Below are 17,079 nucleotides of genomic sequence, written 5' to 3' on the forward strand. Positions count from 1 at the left end.
AACAAGGGGACAGAGGTGACAAAGTGGAGGCACAGGTGGCACAGAGGGGGGGCGCTGAGGGAACAGGGGGACAGAGATGACAAAGTGGAGGCAGAGGTGGCACAGAGGGGGGGCGCTGAGGGAACTGGGGGACAGAGGGGACAAAGTGGAGGCAGAGGTGGCACAGAGGGGGACGCTGAGGGAACAAGGGGACAGAGGGGACAAAATGGAGGCAGAGGTGGCACAGAGGGGAGGCGCTGAGGGAACAAGGGGACAGAGATGACAAAGTGGAGGCAGAGGTGGCACAGAGGGGGGGCGCTGAGGGAACCGGGGGACAGAGGGGACAAAGTGGAGGCAGAGGTGACACGGGGGGGTGCTGAGGGAACAGGGGGACAGAGGGGACAAAGTGGAGGCAGAGGTGGCACGTGGGGGGGGGGGGGGGGCGCTGAGGGAACAGGGGAACAGAGGGGACAAGGTGGAGGCAGAGGTGAAACGGGGGGGGGGGGGGGGACGAACTGCAGAGATCTACTGCTCAGGTGGGAGACTCTGTCCATAAGACAACTACTAGTCATGCACTGTACAAAGTTGGCCTTTATGGAAGAGTGGCAAGAAGAAAGGCATTGTTAACAGAAAGCATAAGAAGTCCCGTTTGCAGTTTGCCACAAGCCATGTGGGGGACACAGCAACCATGTGGAAGAAGGTGCTCTGGTCAGATGAGACCAAAATGGAACTTTTTGGCCAAAATGCAAAACGCTATGTGTGGCAGAAAACTAACACTGCACATCACTCTGAACACACTATCCCCACTGTCAAATATGGTGGTGGCAGCATCATGCTCGGGGGTGCATCTCTTCAGCAGGGACAGGGAAGCTGGTCAGAGTTGATGGGAAGATGGATGGAGCCAAATACAGGGCAAACTTGGAAGAAAACCTCTTGGAGACTGCAAAAGACTTGAGACTGGGGCGGAGGTTCACCTTCCAGCAGGACAATGACCCGAAACATAAAGCCAGGGCAACAATGGAATGGTTTAAAACAAAACATATCTATGTGTTAGAATGGCCCAGTCAAAGTCCAGATCTAAATCCAATCGAGAATCTGTGGCAAGATCTGAAAACTGCTGTTCACAAACGCTGTCCATCTAATCTGACTGAGCTGGAGCTGTTTTGCAAAGAAGAATGGGCAAGGATTTCAGTCTCTAGATGTGCAAAGCTGGTAGAGACATACCCTAAAAGACTGGCAGCTGTAATTGCAGCAAAAGCTGGTTCTACAAAGTATTGACTCAGGGGGCTGAATAATTACGCACACCACACTTTGCAGCTATTTATTTGTAAAAAATGTTTGGAATGATGTATGATTTTCATTCCACTTCTCATGTGTACACCACTTTGTATTGGTCTTTCACGTGGAATTCCAATAAAATTGATGCATGTTTGTGGCAGTAATGTGACAAAATGTGGAAAACTTCAAGGGGCCGAATACTTTTGCAACCCACTGTATATATATATATATATATATATATATATATATATATATATATATATATATATATATATATATATATACAGTATATATATAAATATATATATATATATATATATATATATATATATATATATATATATATATATATATATATATATATATATATGTACTGTCTTTTTTCTATGCCTGCCAGCAGTAAAGATGCTGACTTGCAAGCTCATGTGAGCTACTGCTCTCTTTCCGTAAAGTTACTCTTTAGCATAGAAGAAGATTTTCAAAACTTCCTGCCCCAGTGGGAATAAGAGGACTTGAGGGAGATCTCTCCAGTAGGGACATAGAAAGTAATAAAACCTGATACACGATCTAACATATTTTCCCCTCTATTCAAAACTAAAGCAATATCTTAAAGTGGACCTGAACTCTTGCACAGGACAGAAAGAAAACATATAGAAATGCACCCTATATGTATTTAGAGAATTTAGCCTGTCTAATGCCTCCTCATTTGTGAGGAAGTTCTGAGTTCAGGTCCACTTTAAGCTTGGCTTCTTATCACTTTGTATAGTTGTTACGGAATTAGGCGGCTCACCGGAATTAAGCGGCTCACCGGCTTACTTCCTGGCATTGATCCGTGGAGATATATTTATGTTGTATACCCTGCAGGCAGATGATTTTCCTGCATTATAATCAGGCGTTACGACAGATGCGGGAGCCCTAGCTATCAGATATGCCTCTAACTATAACCACCACAGAGTCGAGCCAGAACGGTGTGAGTCATTGTCTTATTGAGTTTGTAGATCTCTTCCCGCTGATCACTTGATGATGTTATCACAGATAGGAACCTCCCCCCATTTCCTGAGCTGGTCTGGCCACAGCTGGCTTAGATCTGGCTTATATTTTTTAGCCTATGTGTATCAGTCACTAAGGAATAAATGTTTGACTCGGATTACTAATCCTGTTACTGGGAACGATGGCAGTGGTACTATACATAATAACTTTATGGATTTCAACATTCCAGATTTAATCAGAACCATCTTGTATAATTTTCATATTGATGGAGCAAAGTGTTCTATACAAGCAGATCGGCACCCAGTATAACAAGTTAGAACTCTTTACTGAAGAAAAACATGCAGAGATAAAATCATACACAACCATCAGATAATGTAGCTTACTTAGAACAGAGAAGAACATAGAACGAACACAGGAAATCAAAATACCATAGAGATCATTACATCATTTTACAGACAGTGACATCTTGTGGTTGCTTTACTATATTGCAGTTTAGATAATCATTTTGTTAAACCTCTAACACATTAATAAAGCCATGGGTTAATACAAACTGACTTACGTGAATAGAAAATGCCCCCATGACTTTCATAAGGTATGGTTTCAATGGTCTGACTATTTGGCTCATGATTAAGGTTCTGATGCTTGATGCCTGGGTTGTGGTGGAGAATCTTGATCCTAATCTCTGTGGTAGCACAATGCACAATTAGGGAGGGTGGGGGTGAGGGTTGGGATCTGGGGTGGGGTTGGGTGGGAGATAGGGTGGACAATTCCACTGCATGTATGTGTGTTTTTGTGCAAAATGTAATAAACTTCAACTGTTCAAAAAAAAAAAAAAACCTCTAACACATATCAGTCCCATATTACACAGTGTAGCCTACATATCTCATATGTAAGGCTACAGCGTTTCCTTCCAGTACCATGCAGGAAGAAAAATAAAAAGTTAAAAAAAAAGTTGTCTTGTGATTATGGGCATAATGGTCAATATTATTATTAAAATATGAAACTGTCCACACTATTGATGACTCTATAGCCATGGGCTAAGCAGATTGTAAACTTATTTTGAATTTTGGTAAAGAGAAGGGCTTTTTTGAGAGAAAGTTTGAAAGGAAAATGTCTGACAGTGCTCTGCAAGAACATGTCAAACATGACTAATGCTGGGAATATACGGGTCGATCCGGCGACCGATTAGCCACCGGATCGACCTCAGCCGCGTCCCCGCTCGTTCGCGCGGATCGATTACCGCTCATCCCTGCCGGCGCTCCTTATCAGCCGCTTGATTCCCTGCCATTGTCCACTGGCGGGGATCGAGTGGGCGTAGGTCGAGCAGCATCATCGGACCTGCTTAATATTATCAGCTGGCCGGATCAGCTGCTCGATACACGGTACAGAAACTTACCCTGTATCCCCAGCATTAGATTAAATACATTAGTTAAAGGAAATGGTTTAAGTAGAACCATTTAAGCTTTTTTTTTTTAGCTTCCAGGTCCTGTGAAATGTGGCTCTGACAATGTTTGTCCAGACAACTAAAGTTTTTTCCTAATGTTTATCACATTGCGGAGATCATGGCTGTGTTTTAGTGTATAGTGTGGTATCCAGCCCAAACAATCCCATCCACCCTCTGCAGGATCGCCATGCTGTGAACTGTGAAAAGCAACACTGGAACCTTCAGGATGTTCCACTACTAGATAAGAGGTGAGTATATCTATTGGACTGTACGCCCAACCACCACTTACTAAAATAACAGTGTTTTATATTGGTACAAGAAAAGTAAGTGACTTGGAAGTGTTGCTTGTGAATTTTCGAATTAAAAATGCTATTTTCGATTTCGAGAATATATTCGTGAAAATACATAATATTTTTGCAATATGGTCAAAGGAAACATATTTTTCTTCCCAATCCTAAAATTCACAAAACCGGGAAAAATTGTTTTTTTGTGAAGCAAAAATTCACGTAAAAGGCAAAAACAAGGACATTTTTCTTTTTAACACAAAAATTCGCAAAAATGCAAAACAACCTAAGAAGCGTATTACAAAATGAAATTTGAAGGCATTTTTGCTCGAAAGTCGAATTTTACATGATAAATGAATGCAAAAAGAATATCAGCATTTTCGCTTATCGCTAAGTTGGCCGGCAGGTGGCATACACCTGGCTGGGAACACTCACACCTGCCACATTTTCCTGCTAATATATATTGAAAGCCGTATTAAGGGTTTTACAAATTTGTTCTTCTAGGTGTACAATACATTCACACACTCCCTATTTTGTTCTGAAAACCGGACAAACTTGGACGCTCACCATAAAACGAGTTAGGACATTTTGCTGGGATAGCGATCCAGTTCTCCCTCTGGGCATTTAATGCATTATGAATACACAAGATAAATATGTACTATATTTCATAATATACACTGTTTCCTGTTTGCCATTTTGTTCAATGCAATGCTTTATACCAATGGTCCTATTAGAGTTTTCAATTATAAATATTGCAATAATGGCTGTCCAGTAGTTTGCGTAATTCAAGTAACCCCTAGTATTGTTGGAGCAGAGTGTTCTGTACATGCAGATAGGCATTATGGTGGCCATACATTGTACAATTTTTTCATCCAATCATACCATTTCTATGTAATATAAGTGAACTGCCTAAATTATATTCACTTAATTTACCCTTATATTACATAGAAATGGTAAGATTGGATGAAAAAATTGTACCATGTATGGCCACCATTAGGCACCCAGTATAACAAGTTAGAACTCTAAAGCCGCATCTACACGAGTAGATGCGGCCGCGATCCTCCTTATCAATCAAGCCGCTGATGCGGCTCGATTGATAAGATCCGACAGGACGGATCTCCGCACCGCCGATCGATTTCTGATTGATCGATTTCTGATCGATCGATTCTATAAAATCGATTGAGCGATCGATCAATGGCTAAAATCGACCAGTGTATAAGCCCCTTTACTGAAAACAGAGAGAATACAGAGTGAGTACAGGAAATTACCATCCCATATAGATTAACATCATGTTTTACACACAGCGACATCTTGTGGTTGTTTCACTATACTGCAAGGTAACTATGTTGTTAAATCTCCAATAACCCTTCTCAACAAATTAGCCGTAAAATGAAGTATAATGAACATTAGTAAATGCAGCCAATTGACACTTATCCACTGATGTGTACAGTATAATTGCCATCCACTATCAATTTTACCAGTATTTAATAAAGTAATGTAACCATGTGCTGTGCATATAGTGCATCTCAGGTTGTGTACACAGTGAGTATGTCGTTTCTAAAACACATGTTTATTCTACAAGGTGGCACACAAAAACTGTCCCATCTGCCTGTCCCTCGTGCTAGTATACAGACAAAATGCCCACCTCTACGCCTGTTACTGTGAGTATGCTTCCTGAGTTTATTGAAGTCTGTGCTTCCTGCATTGGCTGCTGTATGAGAGCATTACTCATACGGCAGCAAATGCAGGCAAGATAGGCTTCAATAAACACAGAGAGCACACACACATTAACAAGCCACCCATCACCTGTCTGTATGCTAGCGTGACTGTCAGGTAGGACAGGCTGTTTTTTTGTGCACCATCCTGTAACAGCATTTCTTACTTCTGTACTGTGTACTTTTAAATACACAAATCTCTTTCTTTTGGACCAGTATCAACCAGATAAATAAAAAGTACATGTCTTCCAGAGTAAAATGTGCTATAAATTACTTTTCTCCTATGTTGCTGTCACTAACAGTAGGTTGTAAAAATTGGACAGGTTTTGGACTATCCCATCTCCTCATGGGGCATTCTCAGGAGTTTCTTTATTTTTAATAGCACTTCATGAACTGCAGTTGCTCAGTCCAACTGCCAGAATAGTGTGCAAACAGGTACTGCAGGTGGGGTGGCATGCATCTTTATATAGATCCTTTGCAGGGAGTGCTTTTGTAAAGAATAAACGAAATACTGAGAATCATCCATGAAGAGATGGACTAGTCAAAAACCTGTCAGTTTCGTCAGATTTCCACTACTACTAAAGTCATTTTTAGCTCATTTTACTCTGTAAGAAACATACTTTTTATATGTTTGAGTTTACGTGTATTATTACATTTTACAATTTTTCATGATAGTGGTCCTTCAACTAAAGGCAAAGAACAAAAGTATATCTGTGGCGTAAAAAAGGGAACCTTAATGCTATCTGTTTATAAAGCAGTCTCTAATTTCATAAGATGGATTGGATAATACGCTCTTTAATCTTGTTACTTAATTTAATTTGGAAATACTTCTGTAGTAATGATAAATTGAAAGCTGTGAATATCATGATTACATAACACACCTTAGATGTGGTCAGGACTAGGGGTGGTCAATGAGATGTGAATAATTCTGAGTTGATGCTGTATTATGCAAATGTTGTTTGCAAATGTATGCAGAGTGAAAATGAACCAATCAAATTCTACCCCATCGGGAGTCGGGACTCATATAGTCAATTTTTAAGAATGTATTTCCTTAATGCACCTTACTCCTTCTTTTATGGACCCATTGTGAGAGGAAGAGGATAATAATGGCAGTATTTGTATAGCGCCTTTCTCCTGTCGGACTCAAAGCACTTGCGAGGCAGCCACTAGACCACACTCATTAGGCAGTAGCAGTGTTAGGGAGTCTTGCCCAATGAACTCCTTACTGAATTACTGGCTTACTGAACAGGCAGAGCCAAGATTCGAACCCTGGTCTCCCGTGTCAGAGGCAGAGCCCGTAACCAGTACACCATCCAGCCACTTGCCAGGATGTCATGCTAAATGTAATTTTGCTTTTTTAAAACAGAAGGTATTTGCGATAATTCAGCAGTAAGAGAGCAACTATGGTTTCCCATGATGCCTCACTCCTGAATATGTAATTCATCTCTTTATGCCCTTAAATGCAAGGTTGCACATCTCTATATACCTTCCAGGTGGTTCTGGGTCACCATGAGCTGTCTGCATATTGCTTAGAAGAGGAAGCCATTGAGATAGAGAAATCAAGAAAATCCACATAGTCAGCAACAAAGATTCGACAGATACCCTGAAGATTAGTTCTTTGGTACAAATGTATTATCCTGTCTGGAAAGTTTGGCAGCTTTTTGTTAACGTTCTGTTTGCTCCCCTAGCCAGATCTAACCATTTTTGCAAAGCTGAAAGTCCCGGCTTTCCTTTGCACCATGTCCCAAGTCAATTCAATGCCCCATTCCCAAGTTAGGGGGTATTTGGGGGACGGGTGTCCCCTGCACTTTGCTGCAGAGAGTACGGTGGAATTGAGTCTCCTGCCCATGCCAGTAAGACAGAGAGGAGACGAGGGTGCAGAGCTGCACTGCTCCTTCATCTGTAATGAGAGACTCAGGGCACTTGGCATAAGTTTTGAAGACACAGATTTATGCTGCGAAGGAAGAAGAATACCTACCGGGTGTGCTGCTTATCATCATGTCGGGTTCATCCCGTACTTCTGTAATTGCACTTTCTGCAGCCAAGTTCAGGGGACACCCCTTTTTCAAAACCCCATAACTTGGGGCCCGAGCATTATACTGACTCGGGACTCAGTGCAACAGAAAGCCGGGACTTTCAACTTTCCAAAAATGGTTAGATCTGGCTAAGGCAGTGATCTGCAAACTTGGCTCTCCAGCTGTTAAGGAACTACAAGTCCCACAATGCATTACAGGAGTGTGACAGCCACAGTCATGATTCATTAAGGCAAATGCATTGTTGGACTTGTAGTTCTTTAACAGCTGGAGAGCCAAGTTTGCAGATCACTGGGCTAGGGGATCAAACAGAATGTTAACAAAAAGCTGCCAAACTTTCCAGACGGGATAATAAGTAAGTACCATTTCTTTATTACTTTATATCGCTGTTTCTGGAATTTACCACTTATTTTCTGTCGCTTATAATGCCTAAGGCCCCGTTCACACTTGCGTTTTGGCAAATAAACGGACCGGATCCTGATCGGATCCTGACCTGATCCTGATCAGAACCGTACGGTTCCGATCCGGATCCGATCCGTTTGTATCAGGCATGCATCAGGCTGCCATCCGGATCCGTGGGCAAAAAATAGCGAATTAAAAAAAAATAAATGTTGGGGTCAGCAGAAGGTGCACCTGGTGCACCTGTAGAATCAGGTTCCTCCGCTGTAGGCCTCACCTCCACCTCCGACATTCTGCCAAACAGCTCCAGCACGTCTGTCACTGCTGCTCCACTCCAGACATGCTTGGCCCATGTGTCCCCATCCGAAATGGCCGCTTGGATACGCATAGGAAGTGGGGTAGAACGTCAGGTTTTTGTAGGCAGTGTGTTCTGTGCCTTCCGTTCCCCATTGGTTTCTGTGTTCCTGATGGTGCTGTCAGGCTCAGGTCCGGCTCCGGTCCGGGTGCGTGGGCCGGAGATCCGGACACAAAAAATAGCGCATGTTGGAAAAGAGTCCGGATCCGATCCGGCTCCGTACTGTACGGAACAGACACGTGTGAAAGATCCGCATAGACTTTACATTGCTATGCGGAACGTACGTTACGGTTCCGTTTGTACAGTATGCGGTCCGGATCAGATCCTAATGTGAACCGGGCCTTACATAGCTACAGTAATAAAACCGTCACCATCATATATCACAGCAATAGAAAAAAAAAACAGGAAAAGGCCTGCTATATCTTCTCCTGAGCTTACCCTTTCTCCTCTACACACAAAAAGAAAAGAAAAAGAATAGAATCAAATTATATGCTAAGCAAAAAAGATGGGCAAAAACATTTTTCCTCTGCACCATTTTTATTTCCTTCATTTTGCACCATAACAAGAAAATCATGTAGTGCTAATGGAGAAAATAACAGATAAATTAATTTGCAGTTCCAAATTTGCCCAGAAGATGGCAAGCAGAACCAGTCCAGTCCTGTCGGAATGAAGGCTGTGCAAAGGGAAAGACTTTAATTTGCTACAACCTGGGAATATTCCTAAATTTCCTGGGAATTCCTATTGCAAAATATCCGGGCACAGAGGATTACTGTTACCTTGGAAAAAAACAACAACACGCAGTTCACTCAGATCATTTATTCACATTTAAAGCTTTTAAGGGATCTAAATGAATGCTTTATATATTCACTTACTGGCATGAAGAAATGCATTATGGGTAGCTACTCTATGCTGAGTGAAGGTGAATACTGTTTTAACTACTTGCTGCATGCCGTGCAGTATATTCACGGCCCTGGAAAAAAGACAGGATGCACCAGGGCCGTGAAAACAAGTCTGCAGCGGCATGCAGCCGCCGCTCGCTCCCGTTCGCGCGTGCGCACGCACCGCCGTTACCGCCGCATAGAGGGGAAGTTAATGAATGGGACCGCAGGTCCCATTCATAAATCTAAGTCCCCGATTCAATGAATACCAGCGTCTACGAGACGCCGGTATTCATTGTATCTTCCTGTGTTACACAGCCAGGGATTACTTCCGATTCACGTGCTTACGTACGTGAATCGGAAATGACGACTGAGGACATCTTGTGGCCAAATAGTATATTGCACCAAAATTGCTTTTTATTTAATAAAAATCCCCACACTGACTGATATAATTAACTATTTCCCTCCCACACCCTCCCATAATACCCAAACTTTTTTTTTTTTTTTTATATAAGGGGGGAAAAAATTACATTAAAAAAAATATATATAAGTAGTTACCTTAGGGACTGAACTTTAAAAAAATGTATGTCAAGGCAGTATATTACTATTAATTTTTAATTTATGGGCTTGTAATTAGTGATGGACGCAAAACTGAAAAAATGCACCTTTATTTCCAAATGAAATATTGGCGCCATACATTGTACTAGGGAAATTTTTTGAACGTTGCAATAACCGGGACAAAAGGGCACATAAAATATGTGGCTTTTATCCACAGTAGAGTGTTTTATTTTAACACTATAATGGTCAAAAACTGAAAAATAATGCATTTTATAATTTGTTTTCTTATTATTCATGTTAAAATGCATTTAGGTTAAAATTATTCTTGCATACTGTAACTCCCAAAGAAAGCCTAATTGGTGGCAAGAAAAACAAGATATAGATCATTACGCTGTGATTAGTAGTGATTAAGTTATTGGAAAAAGAAAGGGAGGAACGCTGACAGGTGAAAATTGCTCTGGTCCACAAGAATAAAAATGCCTCAGGTGTCAATTAAAGAGGAACTTTATTGAATATAACTAAATTGCAAAAAATGCTTATTTTTTACAGTATTACTTTATAATCATCTAAAATAATCAATGTTATTTATTAAGCTGTTCACAGTAAAGTTCCAAGTATGATTCTCATTACTGACGAGAGCTGACTAAAATCAGAGTCACAATCAGATTTATTTTGCCAAGCACGATGGAGGGTTGTACCGAAAACTAGTTTGGCACATACAGGGTCGGTGATGGTACAATATAAACACCAGGGATGACCAGATACTACGCCAGTGCAAATTTACGCATCGTAGTTTGCATCTACGCATCATAGTTCGTAGGTGAAGTTTCAAAACTACGCTTACGAATTTACGCGTAGCAAAATACAGCTACGCGTAGTTTATGCCCACTATGCGTAGTTAGCATGTGTATTGCGTAGTGAACTACGAATGTGTTACTCGCGTCTAATTTTCCGCGTGCGATTGTATGCTTACGAATTTACGCATCGGAAAGGGGAATGTACGCATAGAAGAGGTCCCGGTATAACCATTTTAAAGGAATTAATGCGTAAAATTTTCTGCATACGGGCATAAACATCCGTATACAGTACGCTTCACACTACGCGTAATTGCGTATTTTAATGCGTAGTCTACGGAATGCATACAAGGCGAATATATTTGATTTCGAAGCTGTAGTTTGACGAAGCGTAATTGCGTAAAACTACGCGAAGTTCCAGCGTAGCGAAGTTGGCTGACTACAACCATCCCTGATAAACACACAGATTAGGAACATTATAGAATACTGGTGGCTGGATGGTGTAAATGGTTAAGGGCTCTGCCTCTGACACAGGAGACCAGAGTTTGAATCTCGGCTCTGCCTGTTCAGTAAGGCAGCACCTATTCTGAAGGAGACCTTGGGCAAGTCTCCCTAACACTGCTACTGCCTATAGAGCGTGTCCTAGTGGCTGCAGCATTTGAATTCCTTGCAAAATGGAAATCAGATTTCCTCAGAAATACCGTATTGCCGCAACTTGGTAATTTTAGCGCAATCACAGAACTCGGAAGCAACGGACCAATCCGAGAACGCAGAGTCAATTCAGAAGTATTTAACCAATCAGAGAATACAAAAAGAGAAAAAAAAAGACCCTTCAGAAATTGGACTCTGCAATTGGAAGTTTGAAATCTGTGGAATCGGTATTAGGCATTGGCAGAAATTGGAATTTACGCGGAATCAGAAAATGGCATTTCCGACCATCCCTACTGTATAAGCAATGTTGGATATTGGAAAAAGAACACAACAAATGGGGGCGGGCTGCTAGAACTAGAGAAGGGCAGACCAAGTGCCGTGTTGCCAACTGCTCTACCGCAAGTCATTGCTACGCTATTTAGGACCAGGGGAGGGTGAGAGAGAAAGGCGGTGAGGTTAAGGCCCTGTTCAGACTATGTGCGTTCCTAGCCGTTTTTCCAGAACGCGTACAGGCAGTATTTGCGCATAGAAACGGCTACTAATGTTTTTTTAAAGGCCTCGTTCACATGTATGAGTATGAGACGCATACGTTTCGCATCCGCATTGCTGCACGCAGTTTTGTGGGTCACGCACAGAAACGGACACAATGAAAGTCTTTGGACGAGTATCAAAAACGCGTACTATTTTAGCGTACGCTTCCCTGCGTTTCCCATTGTCTCCTGTGTGACGCACTTCCGTTCAACATGCAAAAACGCATTAGAAAACGCAAGAAAAACGCATATAAACGCGTGCGTTTTTCAACTTGCCATTTCTTTGCTTTTCTATACCTTCTGCAAACGCTGACAGTATGAACAGGGCCTCAGAGAGGAAGTGGGGGGACAATACAATGCAGTACAGAGCAACAGCAGCAGTGCAATAGGGGGCAGCATTACAGGCAATGCCCATCAGCAGTACGGCTGCCATGACTACACATACAGATAGACATACACAGGGCCGGTGCTACCATAAAGGCAAAGAAGGCAGCTGCCCCAGGGCCCCAGAGCTTGTAGGGGCCCCCAGTGGCTACAAGAGGGAAAAAAATTTCAAATCGACCTTATAGTTTTTGAGAAAATCAATTTTAAAGTTTCAAAGCGAAAAAAATACACATTTAAAAACCAGCCGACTTTAATGGTTAATAGCAAATCCACCTTAAATTCTAGAAACCCTAAATTTGCAGGATATGTTAAGGAGATCATTGGGAATAAGAGGAAAAAAATATTTTTCAAAAAGACCTTAAAGTTTTTGAGAAAATCGATTTTAAAGTTTCGAAGGAAAAAAGTATACTTAAATGTCACTTTTAGTACCTAACGGTAGTGTAGTTTTACATGTATCAAAAGAAAGAACAATAAATTTCCTGACGGGGTTTCCAGGGGGTCTATACGCAGCCGCAGCGCTTTGGCCAGGGATCGCTATACAGCCGCAATATGGCTGTATGAAGATCCCTCGCATTTTTTTCCTATTTTCCCAAAAAAAAATTATGTTTAGAGTGTGGGAATTTTTTTTTTAAATTATGTGGGGTCCCCCCTCCTGAAACTTTTTAACCCCTTGTCCCCCATGCAGGCTGGGGTAGCCAGAATGTGGAGCTCCGACCGATTGGGGCTTCAAACCCTGACTATACCAGCTGCAAAAAAGGTCCCTTAATGCCAATTTTTGCTCCGGGGTATCTGTTGGGGGGGCCCCCCAGGTTTATTTTGCCCTGGGGCCCCATTGTTGCTTAAACCGGCCCTGGACATACATACAGCTAGACTAGACATACAGCAAATGTCCTGCAACTTATAAATTTATAAGCAAAAAAAAACAAAAAAGAAAAAACAAACAAAAGAAAATAAATAAATAAATGACAGATGTTATTTATATGACATGTCCAGTCCAATGACGTGTGATGGAGTACTTGCTCATCAGAAGGGCTGCCTGTAAAGTGCTATGTGTAATTTATTGTTGAAAAGAAAGTCTATGCGAGGTGTGTTTTGTCTCTGCATGTAAAGGAATTTTTTAATGTGTAAAGCAACAGGACCCTCATAGCATATCAGCCGTCATGTATCTGAGCATACCGGCGCGCTCCAGTCCTTGTAGAACGTATTAGCGGAAAGCTGGCCATATAAGGGCAAACATTACATAGTTTATGATGGAAGACAAGTACCGCTGTTTAGAACTTGTTGCCATGCATTCTGCTCCACACAAACAATTTCTCTGCCTGTTCTTTCATAGAGAACCAGTTTACATGTATACACACAATTGTTGTATAATTTAAAAGATTTTCTGATGTAGCATTTCCACTGTTTTTATTTACTGTCACCATAAGGGCTGTACTGGTACCACTTCAGCAGCGTGAGATTAAAGTGAAATTACACTCAAAATTACATTTTTGTTATAATCCGTTAAACACAGTAAAAATTACTATGAAACACTATAACACTGGTCTGATGTCATTTCAATGCATATTTACACCTCACCAAAGCTAAGTGATATCATTGCAGGTGGCAGGAAAAATTATTAGATTCACTCCTATAAATAAAGGACCTAATTAAATAATTAGTGAGCAAATAAAGGAGGGAAAGTCTCCCCCCCCCCCCCCCATCCAGCTTCATACAGCAGATACTTTTCTTCCTTGCTTACACAGTTTATTACACTTGCAGCCCAATCTGATAGTGCTCAATGCTCATCAACAAAGGCAAACTTAACAATTAGCAGCTAAATTAAGTAAAAAGCTTGAGTCTTAATCCTTCCAGCACCTTAAAAACAGTCAGATGGTTTTAGCTATTAGTTTTATACTGCGTTTAATGCTTTAGACCATAGATTTAATTATAATTAAACACACACACACTATACACTATATGTATATATAAATATATATACAGGGGTCGAGTGGGGCGTGGACGCGGGTGGATGACGTCCACCTGCTTTTACAGAGTGTGGACGCCGTCCACTCTGGCATGTGTGGAGGGGAGCAGCGCAGAGAAGGAGAGCTTTGGAGACAGCGGGGAAGGGCGGACGTCTCCCCCCCCCCTTCCCTCACCTTGGGGCTCCCCTTCCTGCCTCTCCCCTCTAATGTTTTTAAATCTCGGCAGATAAAGTGGGCGGAGACTTACTGACGTTCTTCCAGCCGCTACTCAAGACCAGACTAGCTGCACACAGAGCAGAGCGTCCCTTGCGGCTGAAAGAACGGTGGTAAGTCTCTGCCCACTTTAGCCGCTGAGATTTAAAAAATACCGGAGGGGAGAGCGATGGAGGGAGAGCCCTAAGGTGAGGGAAGGGGGGGAGACGTCCGCCCTTCCCCGCTGATCCCACAGCTCTCCTTCTCTGCGCTGCTCCCCTCCTGCTGGGGACACACCTGGCTGCCTGGGGACATATACACCTGGCTACATATACTGGGCACATATCCCCCTGCCTACATATACTTGGCACATATAGCCCTGGCTACATATACTGGGCACATATACCCCTGCCTACATATACTGGGCATATATACCCCTGGCTACATATACTTGGCACATATAGCCCTGGCTACATATACTGGGCACATATACCCCTGGCTACGTATACTGAGGACATATAGCCCTGCTACATATACTGGGCACATATACCACTGGCTACGTATACTGAGGACATATAGCCCTGGCTACATATACTGGGCACATATACCCCTGACTACATATAATAGGCACATATACCGCTGGCTATATATACTGGGGACATATACCCCTGGCTACATATACTGGAAACATATATCCCTGGCTACATATACCGGGCACATATACCCCTGCCTACATATACTGGGCACATATCCCAGTGGCTACATATACTGGGCACATATCCCCCTGCCTACATATACTGGGGAAATTAAATTGTAGCCCATTAGTGATGGTTAAGAGAAACAGGAAGATGATTAGACAAGTTTGAAGAGGTGGGTGTTGATGACTTGAAGGGCCGGGCCGAGGCAGAGGCTGGAGAGGCTCCAGCCTCAGGGCACAGTCTTGGAGGAGCGTAGAGAGTGGTTAGCATTGTATTTATGTATAGGGTCAGTGTTACAAGCCTCACTGGCAGTGGAGTTGGTGGCCACTTTGTATAGGGTATACTAAAGATGAGATGACAAGGTATAAAGCAGCAGTGTTTATTTAAATAAAGGTGCAATGCATTCACTGGTGAAAGTGCAATCAAATCGAATAATGCAGGGAAAGTGGAAAACCCCTTTCCAAGTACAGCAGACAATAGTAGCTAACTAATAACTATCCAAGTAACTAACTAACTAACTAACTTACTATTAGTAATATAAATATGTACAAAACCATGTTCGACTTTAAAAATAGTATCAAGACAATAAGATAAGTAAGAAAGTGTGAATGTACTTGACCAATAATTTTTTCATTTGAAATAAGAAAAATGAAATGCTAACATTTGCATAGCACTTTTCTTTAAGAGACACTGAAGCGGAAAAAAAAATTATGATATAATGAATTGGTTGTGTAGTACGGATAATTACTAGAACATTAGTAGCAAAGAAAATATTCTCATATTTTTATTTTCAAAACATTGCATCATTCTCTAATATTTGCAGTTTATACACTACACTCTGTGTTCTAAATAATTTTACAGAGCAGACCCATGAACTATTGAACTGTCCTCTGCAGAGAAAAAGAAGATACAGTGACTGATAGTTGAGATAACAAGCTTCAGAAGACAGAGCTCTCTGTGATTTTGAAAGTCGTGGAGCTCAATGGCTCTTTTGCATAGATAACAACTGGAGTTTCTTAACTCTTCCTGTACTGGAAACAATATTATACTCATGTCTCTGCTCCTAATGTTTTATTTCTTTGCTGTACTACACATACAAATCATTATATCATAATTTTTGTCCGCTTTAGTGTCTTTTTAAACATGGGAGATACTGCCATTTAGGAAGCTCTCAGCAGGCTGCCCTGGTGCATAGGGAGTCTTGCTTCTACTTCTTTCTGATTAGGCAGTGAACCCCTCAAGGGGTGTAACTACAAATCATGAGGCCCCCTTGCAGAACTTTGATGGGGACCCTCATTGCCCCATCAAACTGCAAATGTGAGCAACGCATGGAAGAGAGTAGCTGCTACCCAAGGCAGCGATACATGAAAGCATTGGGACTTCTGCACATTGATGTTACACATGGAAGAGGGGGCTGCGCATTAAATGGGAGGGGCACTGCTGCACACAGGAGCAGGCTACTAGAAAGCTGTCCTAAGGCCTTATTCAAATCAATTAGCGGATAGATTTGCAATCGGAACGTAACACGTGCGATCAAACACCATCTGAATGGATCAGCGCTGCTATTCTGGAAAAATGCATGCAGCAGTGCGATAGCGCATTGCACTGCTGTGCAGCGCATATGAGGGGAACGGTAGAAGGGCTGTCTATGCACTTCTTCCTTTCTTGCGTGTCGCACACTAAACGTGCTGCCGAAATGTGCACGGCAGAGCGTATAGTGGGAACGAGGCCTAGGGGTAAACAAAGTATAAATCTGGTCTATATAAAATAGGAATTGCCCGACAAGGGCCGAGGGAGCAGTTCAGTCTCCCATGGAAAAGAGGCCTTAATTGAACTTGTCAAAAGCCAAATCTCTGGCAAACAAAATTTGACTTTGCAGGATTCGAATTGAAGTAGCAAATTGTGACTTGAATTTTGCAAAGTTGAATTTCGAAGCTCATCAGATCATCT

The sequence above is a fragment of the Hyperolius riggenbachi genome, chromosome 2, assembly GCF_040937935.1.
Source record: "Hyperolius riggenbachi isolate aHypRig1 chromosome 2, aHypRig1.pri, whole genome shotgun sequence".
NCBI classification, from domain to species: domain Eukaryota; kingdom Metazoa; phylum Chordata; class Amphibia; order Anura; family Hyperoliidae; genus Hyperolius; species Hyperolius riggenbachi.